The sequence below is a fragment of the Silene latifolia genome, chromosome 10 (genome assembly GCF_048544455.1).
Source record: "Silene latifolia isolate original U9 population chromosome 10, ASM4854445v1, whole genome shotgun sequence".
NCBI lineage: Eukaryota > Viridiplantae > Streptophyta > Magnoliopsida > Caryophyllales > Caryophyllaceae > Silene > Silene latifolia.
Window position 1 is genome coordinate 103,867,560 of NC_133535.1, and position 9,498 is coordinate 103,877,057.

Genomic DNA, 9,498 nt, shown 5'->3' on the forward strand with positions numbered 1-9,498 from the left:
TGAGAATGAACGAAAAATAGGAAAAATTAACATTCAGTGTTTTTTTTAAAAATACTTGTGAAAACATGTTCAACAAGTTTTTACATTTATATAATGATCTCCCACTAAATTATATAAATGATTCCAAGACCCAAATTTTAAACAAAAATGAGCATCGCTTGGGCGAAACATCCCATAATTGTGTAAATTCGGTAAGTCACGTTCACTAATTCTACCTCTAGAACTCTTGGTCGACGAATTTCCTTGAATCCATCTACTAGCCTCGGAACAAAAGACCGTCTTATATCCCGTTGAGTCCAACCAATTTTGGCGTGTGATAACCGCTTACCACCCTACTTACTCAAGGTAAAAAGAGAACACCCCGCTTGGGCGAGCGTGGCTCTAATGAACAAGAGATTCATAGGTGTTACCAATTGGTAAGGCCAATCTCAATTTTAGTTATGTGAGAGATCTTGTCAATTTAGTCATAAATTCCCTATAAGTGAACTAAGTCGGTGAATGTAAATGACGTGAATTGACAATCGCGAAGATAAATTGCATGTGAATGGCGATTTTGGCATGCGCGAGAATAAAACAAGCAAACAAGTAAGCATATGAATAAATCCTAGTATGGCCACCTAGTTACTAAAAACTAGTCTATTACATTTCGGAAACCAACTCTTTGGTCCCTTGCCTCTTCATTCCAAAAGTGGCTTCTTCTTGCGGGATTTGGAACACCTTCCAAAATAGACACCGTCTCGATGTAATCCGTCTTTTGGAAACGCCGGTAAGAATAACTATTACAATAGAATTACATAGCTATTCCTATTATACATTAATTAATAAAATAAATAAAACTATTAATTAATTATAAACTGACGATACGAGATCGTATTTAATTACAAACAAATCGATATTCCCATTCATTTCGGGTAATAACGATTAAAATAAACTAGGCCATACTAGGTACAACAAGATAAATACTTTAAATAAATGACAATCATTCATTCAACTTAAATAAATATGCTTAAAATGCTGTAAAATGATGCCAAAATCGCCCTATCTATCAATCGTTGGTATCCATCTCGGTTTTTGTGGATTTAATCGATTTTTAACATGTAAAAATCAATAATTAACTCTTAATTCTCATTTAAGTCCAAATTAATTGTCCAAACTGTTTTGGACCTCAAAATTAGTCCTCACTAATTTTATGATGAATAATTAGTGTTATTTGGTGATATTTTGCTAATTTAATCGGTAAAATCATAATATTTAAGTAAAAATCCAAAATAATTGAACAATTACCCAAAAATTGAAAAAAAATTTTTTAGTATTCTGGAACACTCCCAAGAACACCAAAATGTCAGAAAAATTGCCCCAAAAATCCGGATAAATTTTATGAAGAAAAAGATCGATATTTATCGGTTTTTAACCACTAAAACCAATAAACATCAAAACAAGGTGAAAATACAAATTAAAATTCACTTTTAATATTTAAATAATATTTTTAAATGTACATAAATTTATCATGGGCAGAATCAATTGTTTCAAAATTATGATTAATTAATTTCACTTTTATCTACTTTTATCTCATAAAATCAATAAACATGCAAAAATTTCGAACCAACCTTCAACCTTTTGCATACAATCAGTAGAAAACATGCATGAAATACCAGAAAAAATCCATGCACCGAATCAACGTTTAACTATTTTTAGTCAATTTTTAACTAAAATACGGCATTTTGACTCGGTTTTCTACCAAAAAACATTAAAAATAGCAAAATAACTTCAAAAAACACCAAACTTAACCATAAACCTTTTAAGATCAGTAGGTATGCATGCCCAAAAAATTTCGTGCTAAAACCTCTTCTAAGACAATTTTTTGAGTTTTTATAAATTATCTCATAATTCATTAAAATGCTTAAAATCAACATGTAAATTACAAGCCTATGCTCTGATACCACTTGAAATATCATAGATCCATATTAAACTCTCTAATAAAAATTAAATTATCTCATAATTTATCATTTAGGTGATCTATGTAACATGCATGCAAATATAAAAGCATAAAAATGAAAGTTTAAGGAAAAACAATTTTCTTACATTAATTTTATGGTAAAATGGGCACAAACTAGATCACCTTACTAGTTTGTTCTTGAGCTTATAACAAATGGATGATCCTCCTAACAAATCTTCAAAGAGAAGATCTCCTTCAAGATGCACCCAAGAACATAACCCAAAAATCTAACAAGTATTTAACTAGAAACTTGTTAAAATTATACCCTTGATAATATTTTAATATTATTACTAACTCTCTTAGTAAATATTCATTTTTGTATACTAACAATCTTCGTAAGAGAATGCTCTATTATTTTAGAGAGAAAAAGATACATATGCAAAGATGTTCAAGTGTTGTTGTGTGTAAAAATGAGCAAACATCTTGAGTGTATATGGGGGAAAACCGGTGGGAGGGTAGGTGAGGTGGAGTGTTCAATTTGTCTTATATTTTTAATCTTACATCACATGCAAAATCTATATAAGAAAACTTATGATAGTATATAAAGTAAAATGAAATGATTATGTTCCTAATCATCCACTACTCTATGTTACACGGTCCACTTGCCCATTTACGGGTCCATATTGGTTCTTATATTTGTCGCACAAATACGTGTAATTTTATTTTAAACATCGTTTCATGTTTAAATACTTCCATAATTAATTCGTCCAAATCACTCCGTAAATATACGTGTACCACTACACATATTATTTACGTACTAATATTAATCACATTAATCAATTAGTACAATTTTAGTGAATTAACAATTAATTAACTAAAACCCGTCTCCCAAAATTTATTATTCAATCATCACATAATTAAATAATAACTGCCGTGCCTCGAGTTCGCAACTCGAAATCTCTCTAAAAATAATCGACTAACCTTTTAGTCTACAAATCAAGAGACTAAATAAATTGTATCTCATACAATTAATTAGTTGTCTATTGGGGTTCGTTCCTTTAGGTGTGACCGAAAGGGGTCAGTTGATCACCGCCGTCTCACGACAATAACGTCAAACTCTAGTCAGCCAACCGTTATCGATTTACGTTAATCAACTGACGAGGATCAAATAATTAAATATCTGATGATATTCCATTAATGAGATTTATTATGTAAACGCACTATAGTGGAGGACACTAACTCCAACAATTGGCCCCTAGTCACTTATATTAGATGACGTCTCCTAGTGACTAGAATGTGAGTCGATTGATGGCAAGTTAATGTGCCATAGGGTCATAAGAGATGACTAGTCGATCACATAGGCAGACTCTATGAGACCCTCTGTCGGGCAGGGACCGCTTATAGAGTTCTGGTAATTTTTATATAGACTGGTCGTGGCGATAGCTACTATAGTATTCTTTTTGAGTCGATTCTTTGACTAGAGAATTTTCGCCCAAGTTGGCATAGTTTCTGATTGGCTTTGATTTTTGCTCTACGACTTCCGAAAATGGAGTGCAAATAGGCATCTTTTGGGTCATCATGAACTGTGGCTGAACAAAGGGAACAATGCGATAGGAATTGTGCAACCCCTTGTCAGGGTTATCTAAATCTCAGGGCCACTCGAGGAGTAGTGAACTGGAAATACGTGGCCACGCTCGGAAGGTATCTACGGCAGATAATTCCGGTCAAACAGTTACTCTCCAGATCGAGGAAACCACTCTAGATATGATCACATGCAAGTACGACCTGCAAGACACCTTGCATTGAGTGGGAGATGTAATAGGATAAGAGAATTGGTGACGCACACTTGTCTCGGACAAGTGGGAGATTGTTGGAGTATGTGTCCTCAACAATAGTGCGATCACATATTTAAATCTCATATTAAGAATACACAAGGGATGAGTTAATATATTGTCAACTGATCAACATTAATCAGTAACGATTGGCTGACTAGAGTTTGACGGTGGTGATCAGTTGATTCCTTAAGGTCACACCTATAAGACAAATCCCTTAACTGATAAGTTAATTAATTGTATGTCGATACAGATTAATTAAATCCTTAAGTTGAACAAATTTTTATCAATGAGTGAGAGTTATATATCTTATTGTAATATGATTAAATAAGATTCAAGTTAATAATTAAAATATTATATTACCAAAATTGATTAATGTTTATGAAAGAATTGAGATAAGAATAATTGGTTAATCATAATTACAATATGTTGTAGATTATATTAACTAGACTTAATGTGACCCATTTTATATACATGTAATTGTGAATTACTTGTTAATTTGTTAAATGTAATTTATTTGATTTAAAATGATATTTAATTTGTTAAATATGCATTAAAATGTCTAATGACATGTTACATGTCACATGACCTACAATATTACATTTGACAAATTACAAAGATAAAATGGAAGTCCATTTTATGCAAGGGAGCCGGTTTTATGGGTAGGGATTTTAGGTTTGTGTGTAGTTGATTATTTTAATTGTTAAACATAATCATTACACCTAATTACCTAAAACCTAGTCTATTGTTTTGATAAGACAAAAAGCAAAAGCCATTCCCTTCCCCATGTATCAAAAACCGGTCACCCCCTCTCCCATAAGATGAGAATAAGTTCTCTTATTATTCTACTTAATTCTTATGCTCAAAATCTCTCCTTCTCTATCATCATAAAATAGTTTTATGCTTAAATTTTGTTCTAGAAAATTTTTATATCACAAAACATTACTAGTGTAGTAATAATAATATTATTAGAATAAATTTAAGGTTACTAATATATTTTACCTAGTTGGTAATTATATTAGTGTTAAGGGTATGTCTTGGGTGCAACTAATTAAAAGAAGAGTTTCGACTTTGAAACTTGGAGGATCATCCTTATATTCATAGCTCAAGAACAAGGTTGGAAGGAGTCCATCCTTGTGCCCTTATTTCCGTCTCATTCAAATGTAAGGAATTTTCTCTCCTTACTCTTATTTTGTTTGCATGCAACTACATTCTTAACATCTAAATTAATTAGTAACTTAGATCCATATTAGATGAGTCTAATAAGAGGATTAATGAACCTAACATAAATGAGCCAAAACTGAATTTTTGGCCGAGACAAGGGCTGCTTGTATAGTAGACAGGCTCGCGCCTAAAGCCTCTCTCATGCCTTAATCCAGCCGTGTTTGGTCTCTTCTTCCATCTTTAATTCATTTCTTATTTGTAATCGGTTTTTACCATTTCAAATACTTCAAATCATTTTTATGATAAACTTTTAACCATAATATATTTTTCACCCTTGGTTCCTAATACCATGACGGTTTAATTCGTGTTTCGGTGATAATATTTGGTTAATAACATTTTAAAAGGTATTATAAAACCATTTATTTTATTTCTCTACATTTTCAAAACAAATGCATTAGTCATAAATACAAAATCATCCTTGGTTCTACATACCATGTCGGATTTTAACCCAAGTACTATGATGAACATTTACTAATCACAAACAAATGAACTTAAAACAATTAGTTCATAATCATTTCCAAAACTATTCATGTCAAGCTTGCAAAACTGAACCCGACATCGAATTTTGTCAAAATAATGACAATTATTCGAGTCTCGTTCTTCATATCAACACAAGAGCGGTCTAAACAAACTTTTCAAATCAAGACAGGTTTAAACACCCATTTTTCAAGCCGTTTTAAAAACCTTTTCAATGGTCAGAAGATGTCCTATAATCGTCTGTTGACCCGCGCCTAAACAGGCCACTCATTTTCTCACTTTCAAATCAGGACAGGCCTGTTTGCATCGCCGGATGGCTCGCGCCTATATAGGCTGCCTGATGTAGACCCTGTTTCCTTCCAGCACTTGTCTAGGACAATCCCGACTTCGGTTAATCCGAATACAGGACAGATCAGATGACAAATCTGCTCATTTATATCACATTTGCAAAATGCCTTACTAAGACAAATAGATCACGTTATGCACCATAAACCTAACTCGGTAAATGGATGTTTCATTTCCGTCTTGCATGAAAATCAACTTTAAATCCGACTCGACATCAAATACTTGATACTTGGATTAAACAACCGACATAGAAAGCTCACATGTTAGGTTTAAAACTTGTGGATGCGCATTCATGCATTTACCCGTTTTATCAACTTTTTCATTTAACCAACCAAGATCGATCAGTAGAGGTCGCTACCGCGGGCGGGATTGGGTGTCCGATTAAAGGGATTCGCAATACGTACCTTCACCTCTTACTCAGAAACTTTGGATAGTGGACGACCTTATCCAGGGCGTACGAGAGTCATTCTAGAGATAAGAGGCTAAAGAGGGACGATTCCTTATCTTTAGTACCTATGTCAAACACCGCTTTTTGCCTTTGTTGACCTAGGTATAAATGTTGGAATATGTGTCCTCAACAATAGTGCGATCACATGTTTAAATCTTATATTAAAAATACGTAAGGGATGATTCATTTATATAGTCAACAGATCAACATTTATCAGTAATGATCAGCTAACTAGAGTTAGACATTACTGTCATTTGACGGTGGTGATCAGTTGATCCCTTAAGGTCACACCTAAAGGACAATTCCCTTAATAGACAAATTGATTAATTGTATAACGATACAGGTTAATCAATTCCTTAAAAGTGAACAATACAATTGTGAGAGAGAATATTTATATCTTATTGTAATGGGATTAAATAAGATTTATTTTAGTAATTGAAATACTTTATTACTAAAATTGATTATTGTTTGTGAAACAATTGAGATAAGAATGAATGGTTAATTATAATTACAATATGTTGTGAATTATAATTATATGACCCATTTTATTTATGTGATCAAGTATCACTAGTCAATTTATTGTATGTGATTTAATTAATTTATAAAATGATATTTATTTGATAAATATGCATTAAATTAATTAATAACATGTAACATACTACATGTGACATATTATGTGACAAGTAACAAATTGACAAAATAAAATGGAGGTCCATTTTATACAAATGACCGAAAATATGGAGGGTGAAGGGTGTGAGGATGTTATTATTTTATGAGATAAAGCAAGCATCATCATAGCTAGTGCATACTAGCTTACACACCTAATATATTGAGAATAGCAAAAGTAAAAGTAAGATGCCAATTTTTGGCACTTAGCCCTTGCCTCAACCGGTTTTCTCCTCCTCTTTTCCTTAAGAGAATAGTTCTCTACTTCATTCATTCATTCAATTCACATGCTATTTGGCTATTCTCTCCCACTTCTCTCTAAAACAAGCTTTTAGAAATATTAATTTGTTCATCTAATATTATAACAACCATTGGATTACTAGTGTAGTAATAAACATAATATTGGAATCATTTTAAGGATACTAGTCTATTAATCTAGTTAATTAATATATTAGTTTAAGGGATTAGTCTTGGGTGCAATCAAAAGGAGGATCTCTACATTGGGATTTTGGAGGATCATCCAACATATTATAGCTCAAGAACAAATAAAGAAGGTGACCTTATTTGTGCCCTTAATTTCGAGCCACTCTACAATGTAAGGGACATTGTTTTTCCTTATTAATCACTTATTTTGTTATGCATGCACTAGATCTAAAGAACACAAATTAAGAAGTTAATTAGTTCACTATTAGAAGAGTCTAATAATAGGTATATTAACCTAACAATAAAGTGGATTCGAATGGGTTCCAAGCATCCCACAAATGCTTGGTGGCGACTCCGAACATCTCTTGCATCATTTCGAGAACCTTGCGGAGACGAAATCGACCGATCTAAAACAATCCGGTCGAAAGCATTTTTACGCCGCCGAGCATGGCTTTCAAAAGACCGCTATAAGTCCACAGATTGGCTTGGCCTGTAGGTGGCTATTTCCACAGGTGTTCAATTGAGTTGTTATTTGTTGCTTTTAGTTGTGTCTTTCTTTGCCTTGGGGAAGAGCATTTCCTTAAGGTATTTCTCACCTTTTTCTCTTAGTTTACATTGCAAGATGAACCTTATAGATTGTTGTGTAGAGGACCATGCAAATTCTACTCTCTTCGAAGACCCTTTGGAAGCATTGGAGGCCTTGGAAGCAAGTGAGGCCAACGGTAAACATGGGGCATTGGAAGTAGATCTCATTGAGGCCGCTCTAGCCAACAAAGAGCTCACCTATGAGAAAGCCATTAGGATAAATATCATCCTCAAAGAATCATCACAACCCATCAAGGTGGAACAAACAATGAGGGTAGAAAATATGATAGAGGAGGAAGGCGTAATGGAGGTGGAAAGCATTCCCAATGAACCATCAAATAAGATAGAGGTTGAGGTACAAACTCCATCTTTAAAACCCCTTCCCCCTAATTTGAAGTATGCTTACCTTGATGAGTCTAAAACCAAACCTGCGATTGTCAATGAAAAACTTGATAATAGTCAATTGGAAAGTTTGCTTGGTGTGTTGAAAGAACATGAAAAGGATATAGGTTATAGTCTACCTGACCTCAAGGGAATAAGCCCCGACTTTTGCATGCATAGAATTCATCTAGAGGACGACCATAGACCTACCATTCAAGGAAAAAGGAGATTAAACCCCCATGGGCAAGAGATTGTAAAAGCGGAGGTTATGAAATTGCTTGATGCGGGAATCATCTACCCTATATCGGATTCCTTGTGGGTTAGCCCAGTTCACGTGGTACCCAAGAAAGGAGGTACCACGGTGGTGAAAAATAACAAGAACGAGCTAATACCCACAAGGAAGATCACCGGTTGGCGAATGTGCATTGATTATCATAAGTTGAATTCCGCAACAAGAAAGGATCATTTCCCTCTCCCATTCATTGATCAAATGCTTGAGTGGTTTGCCTCTAACAAATTATTTTGCTACCTTGACGGGTATTCGGGATTCTTCCAAATCCCGATACACCCGGATGACCAACACAAGACCACCTTCACATGCCCCTATGGTACTTTTACTTATAGGAGAATGCCCTTCGGGCTATGTAATGCTCCCGCCACATTTCAACGTTGCATGATGAGTGTCTTTTCCGACTACTTAGAAACCATAATGGAAGTTTTTATGGATGATTTTAGTGTTTATGGGAAAGATTTTGAGTCATGTTTGCATAATTTATCTCTTGTCTTGCAAAAATGTGAAGATGTTAGCCTTGTGTTAAATTGGGAAAAGTGTCATTTCATGGTCAATGAAGGTATTGTATTGGGTCACTTAATTTCGGAAAAGGGCATCGAAGTTGATAAAGCTAAAGTTGAGGTGATAAAGAAATTACCGCCACCCGTGAATGTCAAAGGGGTGCGGAGTTTTCTCGGTCATGCAGGGTATTACCGTCGATTTATAAAAGATTTTCCAAAATTGCAAAACCCCTCGCTCAACTTTTGCTTAAAGATGCCCAATTCCAATTTACTAATGAGTGTGTTGAGTCCTTTGATAGGATTAAGGAAGCTCTAATCTCGGCACCAATTATTCAACCCCTAAATTGGGAGTTAGCTTTTGAGATAATGTGTGATGCAAGCAACTATGC